General features: G+C 42.9%; 10 non-coding genes and 1 pseudogene across 10 annotated transcripts; all 11 read right to left on the bottom strand.

Annotated features, from left to right (window-relative positions):
- Positions 1-626: 626 nt before the first annotated feature.
- LOC144793097 (U4 spliceosomal RNA) lies at positions 627-766 on the bottom strand. Its single transcript, XR_013602762.1, has one exon. It is a non-coding gene; the product is annotated as a U4 spliceosomal RNA (small nuclear RNA).
- A 2,470-nt stretch (positions 767-3,236) lies between these two features.
- LOC144793159 (U4 spliceosomal RNA) lies at positions 3,237-3,367 on the bottom strand (annotated as a pseudogene).
- Positions 3,368-5,296: 1,929 nt separating this feature from the next.
- On the bottom strand, positions 5,297-5,436 carry LOC144793879 (U4 spliceosomal RNA). Its single transcript, XR_013603332.1, has one exon. It is a non-coding gene; the product is annotated as a U4 spliceosomal RNA (small nuclear RNA).
- Positions 5,437-7,365: 1,929 nt separating this feature from the next.
- On the bottom strand, positions 7,366-7,505 carry LOC144793589 (U4 spliceosomal RNA). Its single transcript, XR_013603073.1, has one exon. It is a non-coding gene; the product is annotated as a U4 spliceosomal RNA (small nuclear RNA).
- Positions 7,506-9,431: 1,926 nt separating this feature from the next.
- Positions 9,432-9,571, bottom strand: LOC144793757 (U4 spliceosomal RNA). The gene has a single exon (XR_013603226.1). It is a non-coding gene; the product is annotated as a U4 spliceosomal RNA (small nuclear RNA).
- A 1,930-nt stretch (positions 9,572-11,501) lies between these two features.
- Positions 11,502-11,641, bottom strand: LOC144793740 (U4 spliceosomal RNA). The gene has a single exon (XR_013603211.1). It is a non-coding gene; the product is annotated as a U4 spliceosomal RNA (small nuclear RNA).
- A 1,928-nt stretch (positions 11,642-13,569) lies between these two features.
- On the bottom strand, positions 13,570-13,709 carry LOC144793763 (U4 spliceosomal RNA). Its single transcript, XR_013603232.1, has one exon. It is a non-coding gene; the product is annotated as a U4 spliceosomal RNA (small nuclear RNA).
- A 1,929-nt stretch (positions 13,710-15,638) lies between these two features.
- LOC144793846 (U4 spliceosomal RNA) lies at positions 15,639-15,778 on the bottom strand. Its single transcript, XR_013603305.1, has one exon. It is a non-coding gene; the product is annotated as a U4 spliceosomal RNA (small nuclear RNA).
- Positions 15,779-17,706: 1,928 nt separating this feature from the next.
- Positions 17,707-17,846, bottom strand: LOC144793761 (U4 spliceosomal RNA). The gene has a single exon (XR_013603230.1). It is a non-coding gene; the product is annotated as a U4 spliceosomal RNA (small nuclear RNA).
- A 1,929-nt stretch (positions 17,847-19,775) lies between these two features.
- Positions 19,776-19,915, bottom strand: LOC144793845 (U4 spliceosomal RNA). The gene has a single exon (XR_013603304.1). It is a non-coding gene; the product is annotated as a U4 spliceosomal RNA (small nuclear RNA).
- Positions 19,916-21,844: 1,929 nt separating this feature from the next.
- LOC144793907 (U4 spliceosomal RNA) lies at positions 21,845-21,984 on the bottom strand. Its single transcript, XR_013603358.1, has one exon. It is a non-coding gene; the product is annotated as a U4 spliceosomal RNA (small nuclear RNA).
- Positions 21,985-23,707: the final 1,723 nt, after the last annotated feature.

The raw sequence follows: 23,707 nt of genomic DNA, 5'->3' as shown, positions 1-23,707 counted from the left end.
CAGTGGGTCCCGCAGGTCTGTGGGCGCCAGTGCAACTGCACCTGCTGCACCTACAGAAGCTACGCCCCTGTCATAGAGCTGGGTAACATCAATTACTCAGTGCCACAAAGAGCATTAGAAATAAACTTTACATAATGTCAAACGGCAAAAACAAGAGCTTTGTCAGTTCTTGTTCTGTTTCAAACACTCCATACAATCTGTATGAACCCTCTCCACATTTTCCTACTGATAACAAATGCCTTCGCTCCCAGAAAAAAACTTTCTGGGCGGTTAGTGCGCATTTGAATGGGAGATGAGACCTCGGAAGAGCCCAGCCCTGCGCCGGACTGCGAGTCACCTCAGAGAGCAGAAACAAAGCCCGTCCTCTGCCCATCACTGACCCAAGCGAATCCGTGGAGCAAAGATGAGAACAAAGATGAAGAAATAAAAGAATTACGAAAACTCATCAAGGAAAATAAATCCCTATATTACTGCTGTATTTAAAAAGCTGAGAAAACAAAAGAGAACGTAAAGAGTAAACTGAAGCCAAATAGAGTCACCGTTTTGTCCTTGTCACAGATCACAAACCTGCAAGTAAATTGCATTGCAAAATAAACTATCTTATTTTTTAATTACATATTCTCCAGTCTCTGAAGAGACTGTCAAAAATTGCCGTTTCGACTATATTTCAACGCTCCATGACGGGGTAATGGGTAAAGTTTTCAATAAGCAATAATCGCGCCTCGGTTAAACCTCATTGGCTACGATACTGCCACTGTGCAACGCTAAACAATTTAGTGTGAATTTCATGCACACTTGCCCTAGTACCTCATGTTACAAAGAACATGATTCCTTTTCAAAAGATGTTATCTGTTTATGCATAACTACTCCTCCACTGCTTCTGATAGGCAATGTAAGACATATAATGGTGTTGTTTTACTAATTTCTATCAGCTCTCTGCCCCAAACCGTCGATAGCCACACGCAGAGAATTATGGGAAATTGTATGCTAAATAGCTGTCCAGGTAAGCAGCACCCTCCCAAGTTATGGATTTGATGCTCAGGCAGATATACCTTCACACAAAGATGAGATCTAGGCTGCTAACCATGGGTTGTGGAAAATATAAGAAGCACAAATTCATAATGGCATCCTCATAGGTCCCACTGTCTTCAAATGTTTACTAGAGAAGGAACGGCAATCAATTTAAAGGAAAATAAATGATAGATACATTTTTCCATATTCCATAATGCACGTCTGCCATTTCATGGCACTACATAGTTGCATTTGCTGCATTTCATTTTTAGCTTTAGGAGGTACAATATACTGGTTTCCTGGTTTTCAAAAAATTTTAGGGGAAGATTCACAAGGACCTGACGCAACTGCATGGATGCATAAGTTTCCTTGAGTCAGTGCTGAATGTCCTTGTGCCACGATGAATGTGCTGTATTTACAATACAGCGCTCCATGGCGCAAGAATTAACAGATGCGTCAGAAATTCTGACGCATCTCTTGGCACAAAAGTGACGCATTGCTGGAAATGCTCATGAAAGTGACGCAAAAAGCCCTGAGTCATAACTTATGCCTGGTCTGTGCAGGCGTAGGGATTTTGACACAGTGAAGGCGTAGAGTGATGTAGTGAAATCTTGTAGATTTCAGTGCGTCAGTTCTAGAAGGCTTTTAGCGTGGGAACGCCCACACTGCATACATTATACCTGACGCAGGTATAATATGATGCGGGACTTTACAATGTGACACATCTCCCTAGATGCGTCACATTGTAAATGGGCCGCAACATTTATGCCGCAGCTGCGTCACAATACAGATTTTTATACTTGCCCTATATATGGCTGTGTGTACGTTGTGTGTCTCCGTCTGCATACAGCATACAAATGTGCCAGATCTGGGAGCCCAGTTGGGCTGATGCAGTCACACAAGAGCTCTTTGCCTGACCTCATTGTCACCAATTCAAATCAGAGAGGATCCATGCAGTCTTTCAAGGCTCTCAGGTGAAAAAATGGGCCCTTGAGCAAGGAAGAAAATAGGCCCCCTTGTTGAAGTTTGGAATATAAAATACCACAATAATCAAGGTTCAGTGGGTCCCGCAGGTCTGTGGGCGCCAGTGCAACTGCACCTGCTGCACCAACAGAAGCTACGCCCCTGTCATAGAGCTGGGTAACATCAATTACTCAGTGCCACAAAGAGCATTAGAAATAAACTTTACATAATGTCAAACGGCAAAAACAAGAGCTTTGTCAGTTCTTGTTCTGTTTCAAACACACCATACAATCTGTATGAACCCTCTCCACATTTTCCTACTGATAACAAATGCCTTCGCTCCCAGAAAAAAACTTTCTGGGCGGTTAGTGCACATTTGAATGGGAGATGAGACCTCGGAAGAGCCCAGCCCTGCGCCGGACTGCGAGTCACCTCAGAGAGCAGAAACAAAGCCCGTCCTCTGCCCATCACTGACCCAAGCGAATCCGTGGAGCAAAGATGAGAACAAAGGGGAAGAAATAAAAGAATAACGAAAACTCATCAAGGAAAATAAATCCCTAAATTACTGCTGTATTTAAAAAGCTGAGAAAACAAAAGAGAACGTAAAGAGTAAACTGAAGCCAAATAGAGTCACCGTTTTGTCCTTGTCACAGATCACAAACCTGCAAGTAAATTGCATTGCAAAATAAACTATCTTATTTTTTAATTACATATTCTCCAGTCTCCGAAGAGACTGTCAAAAATTGCCATTTCGACTATATTTCAAGGGGCAGATTTATGAAGCCCTTGCGCCACGTTTACGCCGCTGTTGCGTCACGCAAGGCGGTGTAAACGTGGCACATCCCTACGAACGATTTACAACGTGACGCATCTAGGCAGATGCGTCACGTTGTAAAGCCCTGCGCCGCTTGTGGGCGTTCCGGCGCAGGGTGGGCGTTCCGGGGCAGGTGCGCCTCGCAAAAGTGGCTGATTGAAATCTATGAGATTTCACTCAGTCACTTTCTGGCCAATGCTGCGTCAAAAGCCTGCGCCTGCTTGAAGCAGGCGTAGGTCTTGATGCAGCATTGTTGAGATGGGCACCCCCGAGCCTTGCTGGAGCTGCGTCGCGCTTGCGACGCAACTCCAGCATTGCGCCACCTTTACGGCACAGATGCGTCACGCATCTGTGCCGTTTTTGCCCCATGGTGCGCCGCATCATAAATGCGGCGCACCATGGGTGGCGGAGAAGTGGCGCACTGTGGCGCATGTTAACTGGCGCATCCCTGGGGATGCGCCAGTTAACATAAATCTGCCCCCAAGTCTCCATGACAGGGTATTGGGTAAAGTTTTCAATAAGCAATAATCGCGCCTCGGTTAAACCTCATTGGCTACGATACTGCCACTGCGCAAAGCTAAACAATTTAGTGTGAATTTCATGCACACTTGCCCTAGTACCTCATGTTACAAAGAACATGATTCCTTTTCAAAAGATGTAATCTGTTTATGCATAACTACTCCTCCACTGCTTCTGATAGGCAATGTAAGACATATAATGGTGTTGTTTTACTAATTTCTATCAGCTCTCTACCCCAAACCGTCGATAGCCACATGCAGAGAATTATGGGAAATTGTATGCTAAATAGCTGTCCAGGTAAGCAGCACCCTCCCAAGTTATGGATTTGATGCTCAGGCAGATATACCTTCACACAAAGATGAGATCTAGGCTGCTAACCATGGGTTGTGGAAAATATAAGAAGCACAAATTCATAATAGCATCCTCATAGGTCCCACTGTCTTCAAATGTTTACTAGAGAAGGAACGGCAATACATTTAAAGGAAAATAAATTATAGATAAATTTTTCCATATTCCATAATGCACGTCTGCCATTTTATGGCACTACATAGTTGCATTTGCTGCATTTCATTTTTAGCTTTAGGAGGTACAATATACTGGTTTCCTGGTTTTCAAAACATTTTAGGGGAAGATTCACAAGGACCTGACGCAACTGCATGGATGCATAAGTTTCCTTGAGTCAGTGCTGAATGTCCTTGTGCCACGATGAATGTGCTGTATTTACAATACAGCGCTCCATGGCGCAAGAATTAGCAGATGCGTCAGAAATTCTGACGCATCTGTTGGCACAAAAGTGACGCATTGCTGGAAATGCTCATGAAAGTGATGCAAAAAGCCTTGAGTCATAACTTATGCCTGGTCTGTGCAGGCGTAGGGATTTTGACACAGTGAAGGCGTAGAGTGATGTAGTGAAATTTTGTAGATTTCAGTGCGTCAGTTCTAGAAGGCTTTTAGCGTGGGAACGCCCACCCTGCATACATTATACCTGACGCAGGTATAATATGATGCGGGACTTTACAATGTGACACATCTCCCTAGATGCGTCACATTGTAAATGGGCCGCAACATTTATGCCGCAGCTGCGTCACAATACAGATTTTTATACTTGTCCTATATATGGCTGTGTGTACGTTGTGTGTCTCCGTCTGCATGCAGCATACAAATGTGCCAGATCTGGTAGCCCAGTTGGGCTGATGCAGCCACACAAGAGCTCTTTGCCTGACCTCATTGTCACCAATTCAAATCAGAGAGGATCCATGCAGTCTTTCAAGGCTCTCAGGTGAAAAAATGGGCCCTAGAGCAAGGAAGAAAATAGGCCCCCTTGTTGAAGTTTGGAATATAAAATACCGCAATAATCAGGGTTCAGTGGGTCCCGCAGGTCTGTGGGCGCCAGTGCAACTGCACCTGCTGCACCAACAGAAGCTACGCCCCTGTCATAGAGCTGGGTAACATCAATTACTCAGTGCCACAAAGAGCATTAGAAATAAACTTTACATAATGTCAAACGGCAAAAACAAGAGCTTTGTCAGTTCTTGTTCTGTTTCAAACACTCCATACAATCTGTATGAACCCTCTCCACATTTTCCTACTGATAACAAATGCCTTCGCTCCCAGAAAAAATCTTTCTGGGCGGTTAGTGCACATTTGAATGGGAGATGAGACCTCGGAAGAGCCCAGCCCTGCGCCGGACTGCGAGTCACCTCAGAGAGCAGAAACAAAGCCCGTCCTCTGCCCATCACTGACCCAAGCGAATCTGTGGAGCAAAGATGAGAACAAAGGGGAAGAAATAAAAGAATAACGAAAAATCATCAAGGAAAATAAATCCCTAAATTACTGCTGTATTTAAAAAGCTGAGAAAACAAAAGAGAACGTAAAGAGTAAACTGAAGCCAAATAGAGTCACCGTTTTGTCCTTGTCACAGATCACAAACCTGCAAGTAAATTGCATTGCAAAATAAACTATCTTATTTTTTAATTACATATTCTCCAGTCTCCGAAGAGACTGTCAAAAATTGCCATTTCGCCTATTTTTCAAGTCTCCATGACGGGGTATTGGGTAAAGTTTTCAATAAGCAATAATCGCGCCTCGGTTAAACCTCATTGGCTACGATACTGCCACTGCGCAAAGCAATACAATTTAGTGTGAATTTCATGCACACTTGCCCTAGTACCTCATGTTACAAAGAACATGATTCCTTTTCAAAAGATGTTATCTGTTTATGCATAACTACTCCTCCACTGCTTCTGATAGGCAATGTAAGACATATAATGGTGTTGTTTTACTAATTTCTATCAGCTCTCTGCCCCAAACCGTCGATAGCCACACGCAGAGACTTATGGGAAATTGTATGCTAAATAGCTGTACAGGTAAGCAGCACCCTCCCAAGATATGGATTTGATGCTCAGGCAGATATACCTTCACACAAAGATGAGATCTAGGCTGCTAACCATGGGTTGTGGAAAATATAAGAAGCACAAATTCATAATAGCATCCTCATAGGTCCCACTGTCTTCAAATGTTTACTAGAGAAGGAACGGCAATCAATTTAAAGGAAAATAAATGATAGATACATTTTTCCATATTCCATAATGCACGTCTGCCATTTCATGGCACTACATAGTTGCATTTGCTGCATTTCATTTTTAGCTTTAGGAGGTACAATATACTGGTTTCCTGGTTTTCAAAACATTTTAGGGGAATATTCAGAAGGACCTGACGCAACTGCATGGATGCATAAGTTTCCTTGAGTCAGTGCTGAATGTCCTTGTGCCACGATGAATGTGCTGTATTTACAATACAGCGCTCCATGGCGCAAGAATTAACAGATGCGTCAGAAATTCTGACGCATCTGTTGGCACAAAAGTGACGCATTGCTGGAAATGCTCATGAAAGTGATGCAAAAAGCCCTGAGTCATAACTTATGCCTGGTCTGTGCAGACGTAGGGATTTTGACACAGTGAAGGCGTAGAGTGATGTAGTGAAATCTTGTAGATTTCAGTGCGTCAGTTCTAGAAGGCTTTTAGCGTGGGAACGCCCACCCTGCATACATTATACCTGACGCAGGTATAATGTGATGCGGGACTTTACAATGTGACACATCTCCCTAGATGCGTCACATTGTAAATGGGCCGCAACATTTATGCCGCAGCTGCGTCACAATACAGATTTTTATACTTGCCCTATATATGGCTGTGTGTACGTTGTGTGTCTCCGTCTGCATGCAGCATACAAATGTGCCAGATCTGGTAGCCCAGTTGGGCTGATGCAGCCACACAAGAGCTCTCTGCCTGACCTCATTGTCACCAATTCAAATCAGAGAGGATCCATGCAGTCTTTCAAGGCTCTCAGGTGAAAAAATGGGCCCTAGAGCAAGGAAGAAAATAGTCCCCCTTGTTGAAGTTTGGAATATAAAATACCGCAATAATCAGGGTTCAGTGGGTCCCGCAGATCTGTGGGCGCCAGTGCAACTGCACCTGCTGCACCAACAGAAGCTAGGCCCCTGTCATAGAGCTGGGTAACATCAATTACTCAGTGCCACAAAGAGCATTAGAAATAAACTTTACATAATGTCAAACGGCAAAAACAAGAGCTTTGTCAGTTCTTGTTCTGTTTCAAACACTCCATACAATCTGTATGAACCCTCTCCACATTTTCCTACTGATAACAAATGCCTTCGCTCCCAGAAAAAAACTTTCTGGGCGGTTAGTGCACATTTGAATGGGAGATGAGACCTCGGAAGAGCCCAGCCCTGCGCCGGACTGCGAGTCACCTCAGAGAGCAGAAACAAAGCCCGTCCTCTGCCCATCACTGACCCAAGCGAATCCGTGGAGCAAAGATGAGAACAAAGGGGAAGAAATAAAAGAATAACGAAAACTCATCAAGGAAAATAAATCCCCAAATTACTGCTGTATTTAAAAAGCTGGGAAAACAAAAGAGAACGTAAAGAGTAAACTGAAGCCAAATAGAGTCACCGTTTTGTCCTTGTCACAGATCACAAACCTGCAAGTAAATTGCATTGCAAAATAAACTATCTTATTTTTTAATTACATATTCTCCAGTCTCCGAAGAGACTGTCAAAAATTGCCATTTCGACTATATTTTAAGTCTCCATGACGGGGTATTGGGTAAAGTTTTCAATAAGCAATAATCGCGCCTCGGTTAAACCTCATTGGCTACGATACTGCCACTGCGCAAAGCTAAACAATTTAGTGTGAATTTCATGCATTCTTGCCCTAGTACCTCATGTTACAAAGAACATGATTCCTTTTCAAAAGATGTTATCTGTTTATGCATAACTACTCCTCCACTGCTTCTGATAGGCAATGTAAGACATATAATGGTGTTGTTTTACTAATTTCTATCAGCTCTCTGCCCCAAACCGTCGATAGCCACACGCAGAGAATTATGGGAAATTGTATGCTAAATAGCTGTCCAGGTAAGCAGCACCCTCCCAAGTTATGGATTTGATGCTCAGGCAGATATACCTTCACACAAAGATGAGATCTAGGCTGCTAACCATGGGTTGTGGAAAATATAAGAAGCACAAATTCATAATAGCATCCTCATAGGTCCCACTGTCTTCAAATGTTTACTAGAGAAGGAACGGCAATCAATTTAAAGGAAAATACATTATAGATACATTTTTCCATATTTCATAATGCACGTCTGCCATTTCATGGCACTACATAGTTGCATTTGCTGCATTTCATTTTTAGCTTCAGGAGGTACAATATACTGGTTTCCTGGTTTTCAAAACATTTTAGGGGAAGATTCACAAGGACCTGACGCAACTGCATGGATGCATAAGTTTCCTTGAGTCAGTCCTGAATGTCCTTGTGCCACGATGAATGTGCTGTATTTACAATACAGCGCTCCATGGCGCAAGAATTAACAGATGCGTCTATTCTGACGCATCTGTTGGCACAAAAGTGACGCATTGCTGGAAATGCTCATGAAAGTGACGCAAAAAGCCCTGAGTCATAACTTATGCCTGGTCTGTGCAGGCGTAGGGATTTTGACACAGTGAAGGCGTAGAGTGATGTAGTGAAATCTTGTAGATTTCAGTGCGTCAGTTCTAGAAGGCTTTTAGCGTGGGAACGCCCACCCTGCATACATTATACCTGACGCAGGTATAATATGATGCGGGACTTTACAATGTGACACATCTCCCTAGATGCGTCACATTGTAAATGGGCCGCAACATTTATGCCGCAGCTGCGTCACAATACAGATTTTTATACTTGCCCTATAAATGGCTGTGTGTACGTTGTGTGTCTCCGTCTGCATGCAGCATACAAATGTGCCAGATCTGGGAGTCCAGTTGGGCTGATGCAGTCACACAAGAGCTCTTTGCCTGACCTCATTGTCACCAATTCAAATCAGAGAGGATCCATGCAGTCTTTCAAGGCTCTCAGGTGAAAAAATGGGCCCTTGAGCAAGGAAGAAAATAGGCCCCCTTGTTGAAGTTTGGAATATAAAATACCGCAATAATCAAGGTTCAGTGGGTCCCGCAGGTCTGTGGGCGCCAGTGCAACTGCACCTGCTGCACCAACAGAAGCTACGCCCCTGTCATAGAGCTGGGTAACATCAAGTACTCAGTGCCACAAAGAGCATTAGAAATAAACTTTACATAATGTCAAACGGCAAAAACAAGAGCTTTGTCAGTTCTTGTTCTGTTTCAAACACACCATACAATCTGTATGAACCCTCTCCACATTTTCCTACTGATAACAAATGCCTTCGCTCCCAGAAAAAAACTTTCCGGGCGGTTAGTGCACATTTGAATGGGAGATGAGACCTCGGAAGAGCCCAGCCCTGCGCCGGACTGCGAGTCACCTCAGAGAGCAGAAACAAAGCCCGTCCTCTGCCCATCACTGACCCAAGCGAATCCGTGGAGCAAAGATGAGAACAAAGGGGAAGAAATAAAAGAATAACGAAAACTCGTCAAGGAAAATAAATTCCTAAATTACTGCTGTATTTAAAAAGCTGAGAAAACAAAAGAGAACGTAAAGAGTAAACTGAAGCCAAAGAGAGTCACCGTTTTGTCCTTGTCACAGATCACAAACCTGTAAGTAAATTGCATTGCAAAATAAACTATCTTATTTTTTAATTACATATTCTCCAGTCTCCGAAGAGACTGTCAAAAATTGCCATTTCGACTATATTTCAAGTCTCCATGACGGGGTATTGGGTAAAGTTTTCAATAAGCAATAATCGCGCCTCAGTTAAACCTCATTGGCTACGATACTGCCACTGCGCAAAGCTAAACAATTTAGTGTGAATTTCATGCACACTTGCCCTAGTACCTCATGTTACAAAGAACATGATTCCTTTTCAAAATATGTTATCTGTTTATGCATAACTACTCCTTCACTGCTTCTGATAGGCAATGTAAGACATATAATGGTGTTGTTTTACTAATTTCTATCAGCTCTCTGCCCCAAACCGTCGATAGCCACACGCAGAGAATTATGGGAAATTGTATGCTAAATAGCTGTCCAGGTAAGCAGCACCCTCCCAAGTTATGGATTTGATGCTCAGGCAGATATACCTTCACACAAAGATGAGATCTAGGCTGCTAACCATGGGTTGTGGAAAATATAAGAAGCACAAATTCATAATAGCATCCTCATAGGTCCCACTGTCTTCAGATGTTTACTAGAGAAGGAACGGCAATCAATTTAAAGGAAAATAAATGATAGATACATTTTTCCATATTCCATAATGCACGTCTGCCATTTCATGGCACTACATAGTTGCATTTGCTGCATTTCATTTTTAGCTTTAGGAGGTACAATATACTGGTTTCCTGGTTTTCAAAACATTTTAGGGGAAGATTCACAAGGACCTGACGCAACTGCATGGATGCATAAGTTTCCTTGAGTCAGTGCTGAATGTCCTTGTGCCACGATGAATGTGCTGTATTTACAATACAGCGCTCCATGGCGCAAGAATTAACAGATGCGTCAGAAATTCTGACGCATCTGTTGGCACAAAAGTGACGCATTGCTGGAAATGCTCATGAAAGTGACGCAAAAAGCCCTGAGTCATAACTTATGCCTGGTCTGTGAAGGCGTAGGGATTTTGACACAGTGAAGGCGTAGAGTGATGTAGTGAAATCTTGTAGATTTCAGTGCGTCAGTTCTAGAAGGCTTTTAGCGTGGGAACGCCCACCCTGCATACATTATACCTGACGCAGGTATAATATGATGCGGGACTTTACAATGTGACACATCTCCCTAGATGCGTCACATTGTAAATGGGCCGCAACATTTATGCCGCAGCTGCGTCACAATACAGATTTTTATACTTGCCCTATATATGGCTGTGTGTACGTTGTGTGTCTCCGTCTGCATGCAGCATACAAATGTGCCAGATCTGGGAGCCCAGTTGGGCTGATGCAGTCACACAAGAGCTCTTTGCCTGACCTCATTGTCACCAATTCAAATCAGAGAGGATCCATGCAGTCTTTCAAGGCTCTCAGGTGAAAAAATTGGGCCCTTGAGCAAGGAAGAAAATAGGCCCCCTTGTTGAAGTTTGGAATATAAAATACCGCAATAATCAAGGTTCAGTGGGTCCCGCAGGTCTGTGGGCGCCAGTGCAACTGCACCTGCTGCACCAACAGAAGCTACGCCCCTGTCATAGAGCTGGGTAACATCAATTACTCAGTGCCACAAAGAGCATTAGAAATAAACTTTACATAATGTCAAACGGCAAAAACAAGAGCTTTGTCAGTTCTTGTTCTGTTTCAAACACACCATACAATCTGTATGAACCCTCTCCACATTTTCCTACTGATAACAAATGCCTTCGCTCCCAGAAAAAAACTTTCTGGGCGGTTAGTGCACATTTGAATGGGAGATGAGACCTCGGAAGAGCCCAGCCCTGCGCCGGACTGCGAGTCACCTCAGAGAGCAGAAACAAAGCCCGTCCTCTGCCCATCACTGACCCAAGCGAATCCGTGGAGCAAAGATGAGAACAAAGGGGAAGAAATAAAAGAATAACGAAAACTCATCAAGGAAATTAAATCCCTAAATTACTGCTGTATTTAAAAAGCTGAGAAAACAAAAGAGAACGTAAAGAGTAAACTGAAGCCAAAGAGAGTCACCATTTTGTCCTTGTCACAGATCACAAACCTGCAAGTAAATTGCATTGCAAAATAAACTATCTTATTTTTTAATTACATATTCTCCAGTCTCCGAAGAGACTGTCAAAAATTGCCATTTCGACTATATTTCAAGTCTCCATGACGGGGTATTGGGTAAAGTTTTCAATAAGCAATAATCGCACCTCGGTTAAACCTCATTGGCTACGATACTGCCACTGCGCAAAGCTAAACAATTTAGTGTGAATTTCATGCACACTTGCCCTAGTACCTCATGTTACAAAGAACATGATTCCTTTTCAAAAGATGTTATCTGTGTATGCATAACTACTCCTCCACTGCTTCTGATAGGCAATGTAAGACATATAATGGTGTTGTTTTACTAATTTCTATCAGCTCTCTGCCCCAAACCGTCGATAGCCACACGCAGAGAATTATGGGAAATTGTATGCTAAATAGCTGTCCAGGTAAGCAGCACCCTCCCAAGTTATGGATTTGATGCTCAGGCAGATATACCTTCACACAAAGATGAGATCTAGGCTGCTAACCATGGGTTGGGAAAATATAAGAAGCACAAATTCATAATAGCATCCTCATAGGTCCCACTGTCTTCAAATGTTTACTAGAGAAGGAACGGCAATAAATTTAAAGGAAAATAAATTATAGATACATTTTTCCATATTCCATAATGCACGTCTGCCATTTTATGGCACTACATAGTTGCATTTGCTGCATTTCATTTTTAGCTTTAGGAGGTACAATATACTGGTTTCCTGGTTTTCAAAACATTTTAGGGGAAGATTCACAAGGACCTGACGCAACTGCATGGATGCATAAGTTTCCTTGAGTCAGTGCTGAATGTCCTTGTGCCACGATGAATGTGCTGTATTTACAATACAGCGCTCCATGGCGCAAGAATTAACAGATGCGTCAGAAATTCTGACGCATCTGTTGGCACAAAAGTGACGCATTGCTGGAAATGCTCATGAAAGTGACGCAAAAAGCCCTGAGTCATAACTTATGCCTGGTCTGTGCAGGCGTAGGGATTTTGACACAGTGAAGGCGTAGAGTGATGTAGTGAAATCTTGTAGATTTCAGTGCGTCAGTTCTAGAAGGCTTTTAGCGTGGGAACGCCCACCCTGCATACATTATACCTGACGCAGGTATAATATGATGCGGGACTTTACAATGTGACACATCTCCCTAGATGCGTCACATTGTAAATGGGCCGCAACATTTATGCCGCAGCTGCGCCACAATACAGATTTTTATACTTGCCCTATATATGGCTGTGTGTACGTTGTGTGTCTCCGTCTGCATGCAGCATACAAATGTGCCAGATCTGGTAGCCCAGTTGGGCTGATGCAGCCACACAAGAGCTCTTTGCCTGACCTCATTGTCACCAATTCAAATCAGAGAGGATCCATGCAGTCTTTCAAGGCTCTCAGGTGAAAAAATGGGCCCTAGAGCAAGGAAGAAAATAGGCCCCCTTGTTGAAGTTTGGAATATAAAATACCGCAATAATCAGGGTTCAGTGGGTCCCGCAGGTCTGTGGGCACCAGTGCAACTGCACCTGCTGCACCAACAGAAGCTACGCCCCTGTCATAGAGCTGGGTAACATCAATTACTCAGTGCCACAAAGAGCATTAGAAATAAACTTTACATAATGTCAAACGGCAAAAACAAGAGCTTTGTCAGTTCTTGTTCTGTTTCAAACACTCCATACAATCTGTATGAACCCTCTCCACATTTTCCTACTGATAACAAATGCCTTCGCTCCCAGAAAAAAACTTTCTGGGCGGTTAGTGCACATTTGAATGGGAGATGAGACCTCGGAAGAGCCCAGCCCTGCGCCGGACTGCGAGTCACCTCAGAGAGCAGAAACAAAGCCCGTCCTCTGCCCATCACTGACCCAAGCGAATCTGTGGAGCAAAGATGAGAACAAAGGGGAAGAAATAAAAGAATAACGAAAAATCATCAAGGAAAATAAATCCCTAAATTACTGCTGTATTTAAAAAGCTGAGAAAACAAAAGAGAACGTAAAGAGTAAACTGAAGCCAAATAGAGTCACCGTTTTGTCCTTGTCACAGATCACAAACCTGCAAGTAAATTGCATTGCAAAATAAACTATCTTATTTTTTAATTACATATTCTCCAGTCTCCGAAGAGACTGTCAAAAATTGCCATTTCGCCTATTTTTCAAGTCTCCATGACGGGGTATTGGGTAAAGTTTTCAATAAGCAATAATCGCGCCTCGGTTAAACCTCATTGGCTACGATACTGCCACTGCGCAAAGCTATACAATTTAGTGTGAATTTCATGCACACTTGCCCTAGTACCTCATGTTACAAAGAACATGATTCCTTTTCAAAAGATGTTATCTGTTTATGCATAACTACTCCTCCACTGCTTCTGATAGGCAATGTAAGACATATAATGGTGTTGTTTTACTAATTTCTATCAGCTCTCTGCCCCAAACCGTCGATAGCCACACGCAGAGACTTATGGGAAATTGTATGCTAAATAGCTGTACAGGTAAGCAGCACCCTCCCAAGATATGGATTTGATGCTCAGGCAGATATGCCTTCACACAAAGATGAGATCTAGGCTGCTAACCATGGGTTGTGGAAAATATAAGAAGCACAAATTCATAATAGCATCCTCATAGGTCCCACTGTCTTCAAATGTTTACTAGAGAAGGAACGGCAATCAATTTAAAGGAAAATAAATGATAGATACATTTTTCCATATTCCATAATGCACGTCTGCCATTTCATGGCACTACATAGTTGCATTTGCTGCATTTCATTTTTAGCTTTAGGAGGTACAATATACTGGTTTCCTGGTTTTCAAAACATTTTAGGGGAATATTCAGAAGGACCTGACGCAACTGCATGGATGCATAAGTTTCCTTGAGTCAGTGCTGAATGTCCTTGTGCCACGATGAATGTGCTGTATTTACAATACAGCGCTCCATGGCGCAAGAATTACCAGATGCGTCAGAAATTCTGACGCATCTGTTGGCACAAAAGTGACGCATTGCTGGAAATGCTCATGAAAGTGATGCAAAAAGCCCTGAGTCATAACTTATGCCTGGTCTGTGCAGGCGTAGGGATTTTGACACAGTGAAGGCGTAGAGTGATGTAGTGAAATCTTGTAGATTTCAGTGCGTCAGTTCTAGAAGGCTTTTAGCGTGGGAACGCCCACCCTGCATACATTATACCTGACGCAGGTATAATGTGATGCGGGACTTTACAATGTGACACATCTCCCTAGATGCGTCACATTGTAAATGGGCCGCAACATTTATGCCGCAGCTGCGTCACAATACAGATTTTTATACTTGCCCTATATATGGCTGTGTGTACGTTGTGTGTCTCCGTCTGCATGCAGCATACAAATGTGCCAGATCTGGTAGCCCAGTTGGGCTGATGCAGCCACACAAGAGCTCTCTGCCTGACCTCATTGTCACCAATTCAAATCAGAGAGGATCCATGCAGTCTTTCAAGGCTCTCAGGTGAAAAAATGGGCCCTAGAGCAAGGAAGAAAATAGTCCCCCTTGTTGAAGTTTGGAATATAAAATACCGCAATAATCAGGGTTCAGTGGGTCCCGCAGATCTGTGGGCGCCAGTGCAACTGCACCTGCTGCACCAACAGAAGCTAGGCCCCTGTCATAGAGCTGGGTAACATCAATTACTCAGTGCCACAAAGAGCATTAGAAATAAACTTTACATAATGTCAAACGGCAAAAACAAGAGCTTTGTCAGTTCTTGTTCTGTTTCAAACACTCCATACAATCTGTATGAACCCTCTCCACATTTTCCTACTGATAACAAATGCCTTCGCTCCCAGAAAAAAACTTTCTGGGCGGTTAGTGCACATTTGAATGGGAGATGAGACCTCGGAAGAGCCCAGCCCTGCGCCTGACTGCGAGTCACCTCAGAGAGCAGAAACAAAGCCCGTCCTCTGCCCATCACTGACCCAAGCGAATCCGTGGAGCAAAGATGAGAACAAAGGGGAAGAAATAAAAGAATAACGAAAACTCATCAAGGAAAATAAATCCCCAAATTACTGCTGTATTTAAAAAGCTGGGAAAACAAAAGAGAACGTAACGAGTAAACTGAAGCCAAATAGAGTCACCGTTTTGTCCTTGTCACAGATCACAAACCTACAAGTAAATTGCATTGCAAAATAAACTATCTTATTTTTTAATTACATATTCTCCAGTCTCCGAAGAGACTGTCAAAAATTGCCATTTCGACTATATTTCAAGTCTCCATGACGGGGTATTGGGTAAAGTTTTCAATAAGCAATAATCACGCCTCGGTTAAACCTCATTGGCTACAATACTGCCACTGCGCAAAGCTAAACAATTTAGTGGGAATTTCATGCACACTTGCCCTAGTACCTCATGTTACAAAGAACATGATTCCTTTTCAAAAGATGTTATCTGTGTATGCATAACTACTCCTCCACTGCTTCTGATAGGCAATGTAAGACATATAATGGTGTTGTTTTACTAATTTCTATCAGCTCTCTGCCCCAAACCGTCGATAGCCACACGCAGAGAATTATGGGAAATTGTATGCTAAATAGCTGTCCAGGTAAGCAGCACCCTCCCAAGTTATGGATTTGATGCTCAGGCAGATATACCTTCACACAAAGATGAGATCTAGGCTGCTAACCATGGGTTGGGAAAATATAAGAAGCACAAATTCATAATAGCATCCTCATAGGTCCCACTGTCTTCAAATGTTTACTAGAGAAGGAACGGCAATAAATTTAAAGGAAAATAAATTATAGATACATTTTTCCATATTCCATAATGCACGTCTGCCATTTTATGGCACTACATAGTTGCATTTGCTGCATTTCATTTTTAGCTTTAGGAGGTACAATATACTGGTTTCCTGGTTTTCAAAACATTTTAGGGGAAGATTCACAAGGACCTGACGCAACTGCATGGATGCATAAGTTTCCTTGAGTCAGTGCTGAATGTCCTTGTGCCACGATGAATGTGCTGTATTTACAATACAGCGCTCCATGGCGCAAGAATTAACAGATGCGTCAGAAATTCTGACGCATCTGTTGGCACAAAAGTGACGCATTGCTGGAAATGCTCATGAAAGTGACGCAAAAAGCCCTGAGTCATAACTTATGCCTGGTCTGTGCAGGCGTAGGGATTTTGACACAGTGAAGGCGTAGAGTGATGTAGTGAAATCTTGTAGATTTCAGTGCGTCAGTTCTAGAAGGCTTTTAGCGTGGGAACGCCCACCCTGCATACATTATACCTGACGCAGGTATAATATGATGCGGGACTTTACAATGTGACACATCTCCCTAGATGCGTCACATTGTAAATGGGCCGCAACATTTATGCCGCAGCTGCGCCACAATACAGATTTTTATACTTGCCCTATATATGGCTGTGTGTACGTTGTGTGTCTCCGTCTGCATGCAGCATACAAATGTGCCAGATCTGGTAGCCCAGTTGGGCTGATGCAGCCACACAAGAGCTCTTTGCCTGACCTCATTGTCACCAATTCAAATCAGAGAGGATCCATGCAGTCTTTCAAGGCTCTCAGGTGAAAAAATGGGCCCTAGAGCAAGGAAGAAAATAGGCCCCCTTGTTGAAGTTTGGAATATAAAATACCGCAATAATCAGGGTTCAGTGGGTCCCGCAGGTCTGTGGGCACCAGTGCAACTGCACCTGCTGCACCAACAGAAGCTACGCCCCTGTCATAGAGCTGGGTAACATCAATTACTCAGTGCCACAAAGAGCATTAGAAATAAACTTTACATAATGTCAAACGGCAAAAACAAGAGCTTTGTCAGTTCTTGTTCTGTTTCAAACACTCCATACAATCTGTATGAACCCTCTCCACATTTTCCTACTGATAACAAATGCCTTCGCTCCCAGAAAAAAACTTTCTGGGCGGTTAGTGCACATTTGAATGGGAGATGAGACCTCGGAAGAGCCCAGCCCTGCGCCGGACTGCGAGTCACCTCAGAGAGCAGAAACAAAGCCCGTCCTCTGCCCATCACTGACCCAAGCGAATCTGTGGAGCAAAGATGAGAACAAAGGGGAAGAAATAAAAGAATAACGAAAAATCATCAAGGAAAATAAATCCCTAAATTACTGCTGTATTTAAAAAGCTGAGAAAACAAAAGAGAACGTAAAGAGTAAACTGAAGCCAAATAGAGTCACCGTTTTGTCCTTGTCACAGATCACAAACCTGCAAGTAAATTGCATTGCAAAATAAACTATCTTATTTTTTAATTACATATTCTCCAGTCTCCGAAGAGACTGTCAAAAATTGCCATTTCGCCTATTTTTCAAGTCTCCATGACGGGGTATTGGGTAAAGTTTTCAATAAGCAATAATCGCGCCTCGGTTAAACCTCATTGGCTACGATACTGCCACTGCGCAAAGCTATACAATTTAGTGTGAATTTCATGCACACTTGCCCTAGTACCTCATGTTACAAAGAACATGATTCCTTTTCAAAAGATGTTATCTGTTTATGCATAACTACTCCTCCACTGCTTCTGATAGGCAATGTAAGACATATAATGGTGTTGTTTTACTAATTTCTATCAGCTCTCTGCCCCAAACCGTCGATAGCCACACGCAGAGACTTATGGGAAATTGTATGCTAAATAGCTGTACAGGTAAGCAGCACCCTCCCAAGATATGGATTTGATGCTCAGGCAGATATGCCTTCACACAAAGATGAGATCTAGGCTGCTAACCATGGGTTGTGGAAAATATAAGAAGCACAAATTCATAATAGCATCCTCATAGGTCCCACTGTCTTCAAATGTTTACTAGAGAAGGAACGGCAATCAATTTAAAGGAAAATAAATGATAGATACATTTTTCCATATTCCATAATGCACGTCTGCCATTTCATGGCACTACATAGTTGCATTTGCTGCATTTCATTTTTAGCTTTAGGAGGTACAATATACTGGTTTCCTGGTTTTCAAAACATTTTAGGGGAATATTCAGAAGGACCTGACGCAACTGCATGGATGCATAAGTTTCCTTGAGTCAGTGCTGAATGTCCTTGTGCCACGATGAATGTGCTGTATTTACAATACAGCGCTCCATGGCGCAAGAATTACCAGATGCGTCAGAAATTCTGACGCATCTGTTGGCACAAAAGTGACGCATTGCTGGAAATGCTCATGAAAGTGATGCAAAAAGCCCTGAGTCATAACTTATGCCTGGTCTGTGCAGGCGTAGGGATTTTGACACAGTGAAGGCGTAGAGTGATGTAGTGAAATCTTGTAGATTTCAGTGCGTCAGTTCTAGAAGGCTTTTAGCGTGGGAACGCCCACCCTGCATACATTATACCTGACGCAGGTATAATGTGATGCGGGACTTTACAATGTGACACATCTCCCTAGATGCGTCACATTGTAAATGGGCCGCAACATTTATGCCGCAGCTGCGTCACAATACAGATTTTTATACTTGCCCTATATATGGCTGTGTGTACGTTGTGTGTCTCCGTCTGCATGCAGCATACAAATGTGCCAGATCTGGTAGCCCAGTTGGGCTGATGCAGCCACACAAGAGCTCTCTGCCTGACCTCATTGTCACCAATTCAAATCAGAGAGGATCCATGCAGTCTTTCAAGGCTCTCAGGTGAAAAAATGGGCCCTAGAGCAAGGAAGAAAATAGTCCCCCTTGTTGAAGTTTGGAATATAAAATACCGCAATAATCAGGGTTCAGTGGGTCCCGCAGATCTGTGGGCGCCAGTGCAACTGCACCTGCTGCACCAACAGAAGCTAGGCCCCTGTCATAGAGCTGGGTAACATCAATTACTCAGTGCCACAAAGAGCATTAGAAATAAACTTTACATAATGTCAAACGGCAAAAACAAGAGCTTTGTCAGTTCTTGTTCTGTTTCAAACACTCCATACAATCTGTATGAACCCTCTCCACATTTTCCTACTGATAACAAATGCCTTCGCTCCCAGAAAAAAACTTTCTGGGCGGTTAGTGCACATTTGAATGGGAGATGAGACCTCGGAAGAGCCCAGCCCTGCGCCTGACTGCGAGTCACCTCAGAGAGCAGAAACAAAGCCCGTCCTCTGCCCATCACTGACCCAAGCGAATCCGTGGAGCAAAGATGAGAACAAAGGGGAAGAAATAAAAGAATAACGAAAACTCATCAAGGAAAATAAATCCCCAAATTACTGCTGTATTTAAAAAGCTGGGAAAACAAAAGAGAACGTAACGAGTAAACTGAAGCCAAATAGAGTCACCGTTTTGTCCTTGTCACAGATCACAAACCTACAAGTAAATTGCATTGCAAAATAAACTATCTTATTTTTTAATTACATATTCTCCAGTCTCCGAAGAGACTGTCAAAAATTGCCATTTCGACTATATTTCAAGTCTCCATGACGGGGTATTGGGTAAAGTTTTCAATAAGCAATAATCACGCCTCGGTTAAACCTCATTGGCTACAATACTGCCACTGCGCAAAGCTAAACAATTTAGTGGGAATTTCATGCACACTTGCCCTAGTACCTCATGTTACAAAGAACATGATTCCTTTTCAAAAGATGTTATCTGTTTATGCATAACTACTCCTCCACTGCTTCTGATAGGCAATGTAAGACATATAATGGTGTTGTTTTACTAATTTCTATCAGCTCTCTGCCCCAAACCGTCGATAGCCACACGCAGAGAATTATGGGAAATTGTATGCTAAATAGCTGTCCAGGTAAGCAGCACTCTCCCAAGTTATGGATTTGATGCTCAGGCAGATATACCTTCACACAAAGATGAGATCTAGGCTGCTAACCATGGGTTGTGGAAAATATAAGAAGCACAAATTCATAATAGCATCCTCATAGGTCCCACTGTCTTCAAATGTTTACTAGAGAAGGAACGGCAATCAATTTAAAGGAAAATACATTATACATGAATTTTTCCATATTTCATAATGCACGTCTGCCATTTCATGGCACTACATAGTTGCATTTGCTGCATTTCATTTTTAGCTTCAGGAGGTACAATATACTGGTTTCCTGGTTTTCAAAACATTTTAGGGGAAGATTCACAAGGACCTGACGCAACTGCATGGATGCATAAGTTTCCTTGAGTCAGTCCTGAATGTCCTTGTGCCACGATGAATGTGCTGTATTTACAATACAGCGCTCCATGGCGCAAGAATTAACAGATGCGTCAGAAATTCTGACGCATCTGTTGGCACAAAAGTGACGCATTGCTGGAAATGCTCATGAAAGTGACGCAAAAAGCCCTGAGTCATAACTTATGCCTGGTCTGTGCAGGCGTAGGGATTTTGACACAGTGAAGGCGTAGAGTGATGTAGTGAAATCTTGTAGATTTCAGTGCGTCAGTTCTAGAAGGCTTTTAGCGTGGGAACGCCCACCCTGCATACATTATACCTGACGCAGGTATAATATGATGTGGGACTTTACAATGTGACACATCTCCCCAGATGCGTCACATTGTAAATGGGCCGCAACATTTATGCCGCAGCTGCGTCACAATACAGATTTTTATACTTGCCCTATAAATGGCTGTGTGTACGTTGTGTGTCTCCGTCTGCATGCAGCATACAAATGTGCCAGATCTGGTAGCCCAGTTGGGCTGATGCAGCCACACAAGAGCTCTCTGCCTGACCTCATTGTCACCAATTCAAATCAGGGAGGATCCATGCAGTCTTTCAAGGCTCTCAGGTGAAAAAATGGGCCCTAGAGCAAGGAAGAAAATAGTACCCCTTGTTGAAGTTTGGAATATAAAATACCGCAATAATCAGGGTTCAGTGGGTCCCGCAGGTCTGTGGGCGCCAGTGCAACTGCACCTGCTGCACCAACAGAAGCTACGCCCCTGTCATAGAGCTGGGTAACATCAATTACTCTGTGCCACAAAGAGCATTAGAAATAAACTTTACATAATGTCAAACGGCAAAAACAAGAGCTTTGTCAGTTCTTGTTCTGTTTCAAACACTCCATACAATCTGTATGAACCCTCTCCACATTTTCCTACTGATAACAAATGCCTTCGCTCCCAGAAAAAAACTTTCTGGGCGGTTAGTGCACATTTGAATGGGAGATGAGACCTCGGAAGAGCCCAGCCCTGCCCCGGACTGCGAGTCACCTCAGAGAGCAGAAACAAAGCCCGTCCTCTGCCCATCACTGACCCAAGCGAATCCGTGGAGCAGAGATGAGAACAAAAGGGAAGAAATAAAAGAATAACGAAAACTCATCAAGGAAAATAAATCCCTAAATTACTGCTGTATTTAAAAAGCTGAGAAAACAAAAGAGAACGTAAAGAGTAAACTGAAGCCAAATAGAGTCACCGTTTTGTCCTTGTCACAGATCACAAACTTGCAAGTAAATTGCATTGCAAAATAAACTATCTTATTTTTTAATTACATATTCTCCAGTCTCCGAAGAGACTGTCAAAAATTGCCATTTCGACTATATTTCAAGTCACCATGACGGGGTATTGGGTAAAGTTTTCAATAAGCAATAATCGCGCCTCGGTTAAAACTCATTGGCTACGATACTGCCACTGCGCAAAGCTAAACAATTTAGTGTGAATTTCATGCACACTTGCCCTTGTACCTCATGTTACAAAGAACATGGGGGCATATTATCAACGCAGGCGATAAAATTATCGCTTGCTTTATCGGCAGAAAACTGACGCTAAAGCCGCTTTTGCGGCAGAAAACTGCCGCAAAAGTGGCTTTAGCGGCAGTTTTCTGCCGATAAAGCAAGCGATAATTTTATCGCCTGTGTTGATAATATGCCCCATGATTCCTTTTCAAAATATGTTATCTGTTTATGCATAACTACTCCTTCACTGCTTCTGATAGGCAATGTAAGACATATAATGGTGTTGTTTTACTAATTTCTATCAGCTCTCTGCCCCAAACCATCGATAGCCACACGCAGAGAATTATGGGAAATTGTATGCTAAATAGCTGTCCAGGTAAGCAGCACCCTCCCAAGTTATGGATTTGATGCTCAGGCAGATATACCTTCACACAAAGATGAGATCTAGGCTGCTAACCATGGGTTGTGGAAAATATAAGAAGCACAAATTCATAATAGCATCCTCATAGGCCCCACTGTCTTCAAATGTTTACTAGAGAAGGAACGGCAATCAATTTAAAGGAAAATAAATGATAGATACATTTTTCCATATTCCATAATGCACGTCTGCCATTTCATGGCACTTCATAGTTGCATTTGCTGCATTTCATTTTTAGCTTTAGGAGGTACAATATACTGGTTTCCTGGTTTTCAAAACATTTTAGGGGAAGATTCACAAGGACCTGACGCAACTGCATGGATGCATAAGTTTCCTTGAGTCAGTGCTGAATGTCCTTGTGCCACGATGAATGTGCTGTATTTACAATACAGCGCTCCATGGCGCAAGAATTAACAGATGCGTCAGAAATTCTGACGCATCTGTTGGCACAAAAGTGACGCATTGCTGGAAATGCTCATGAAAGTGACGCAAAAAGCCCTGAGTCATAACTTATGCCTGGTCTGTGCAGGCGTAGGGATTTTGACACAGTGAAGGCGTAGAGTGATGTAGTGAAATCTTGTAGATTTCAGTGCGTCAGTTCTAGAAGGCTTTTAGCGTGGGAACGCCCACCCTGCATACATTATACCTGACGCAGGTATAATATGATGCGGGACTTTACAATGTGACACATCTCCCTAGATGCGTCACATTGTAAATGGGCCGCAACATTTATGCCGCAGCTGCGTCACAATACAGATTTTTATACTTGCCCTATATATGGCTGTGTGTACGTTGTGTGTCTCCGTCTGCATGCAGCATACAAATGTGCCAGATCTGGTAGCCCAGTTGGGCTGATGCAGCCACACAAGAGCTCTCTGCCTGACCTCATTGTCACCAATTCAAATCAGAGAGGATCCATGCAGTCTTTCAAGGCTCTCAGGTGAAAAAATGGGCCCTAGAGCAAGGAAGAAAATAGTACCCCTTGTTGAAGTTTGGAATATAAAATACCGCAATAATCAGGGTTCAGTGGGTCCCGCAGGTCTGTGGGCGCCAGTGCAACTGCACCTGCTGCACCAACAGAAGCTACGCCCCTGTCATAGAGCTGGGTAACATCAATTACTCAGTGCCACAAAGAGCATTAGAAATAAACTTTACATAATGTCAAACGGCAAAAACAAGAGCTTTGTCAGTTCTTGTTCTGTTTCAAACACTCCATACAATCTGTATGAACCCTCTCCACATTTTCCTACTGATAACAAATGCCTTCGCTCCC

Source organism: Lissotriton helveticus, chromosome 11 (assembly GCF_964261635.1).
Source record: "Lissotriton helveticus chromosome 11, aLisHel1.1, whole genome shotgun sequence".
Taxonomy (NCBI): domain Eukaryota; kingdom Metazoa; phylum Chordata; class Amphibia; order Caudata; family Salamandridae; genus Lissotriton; species Lissotriton helveticus.
The sequence above is the reverse complement of the archived record's forward strand: the minus strand, read 5'-3'. Positions and strand labels throughout refer to the sequence as shown.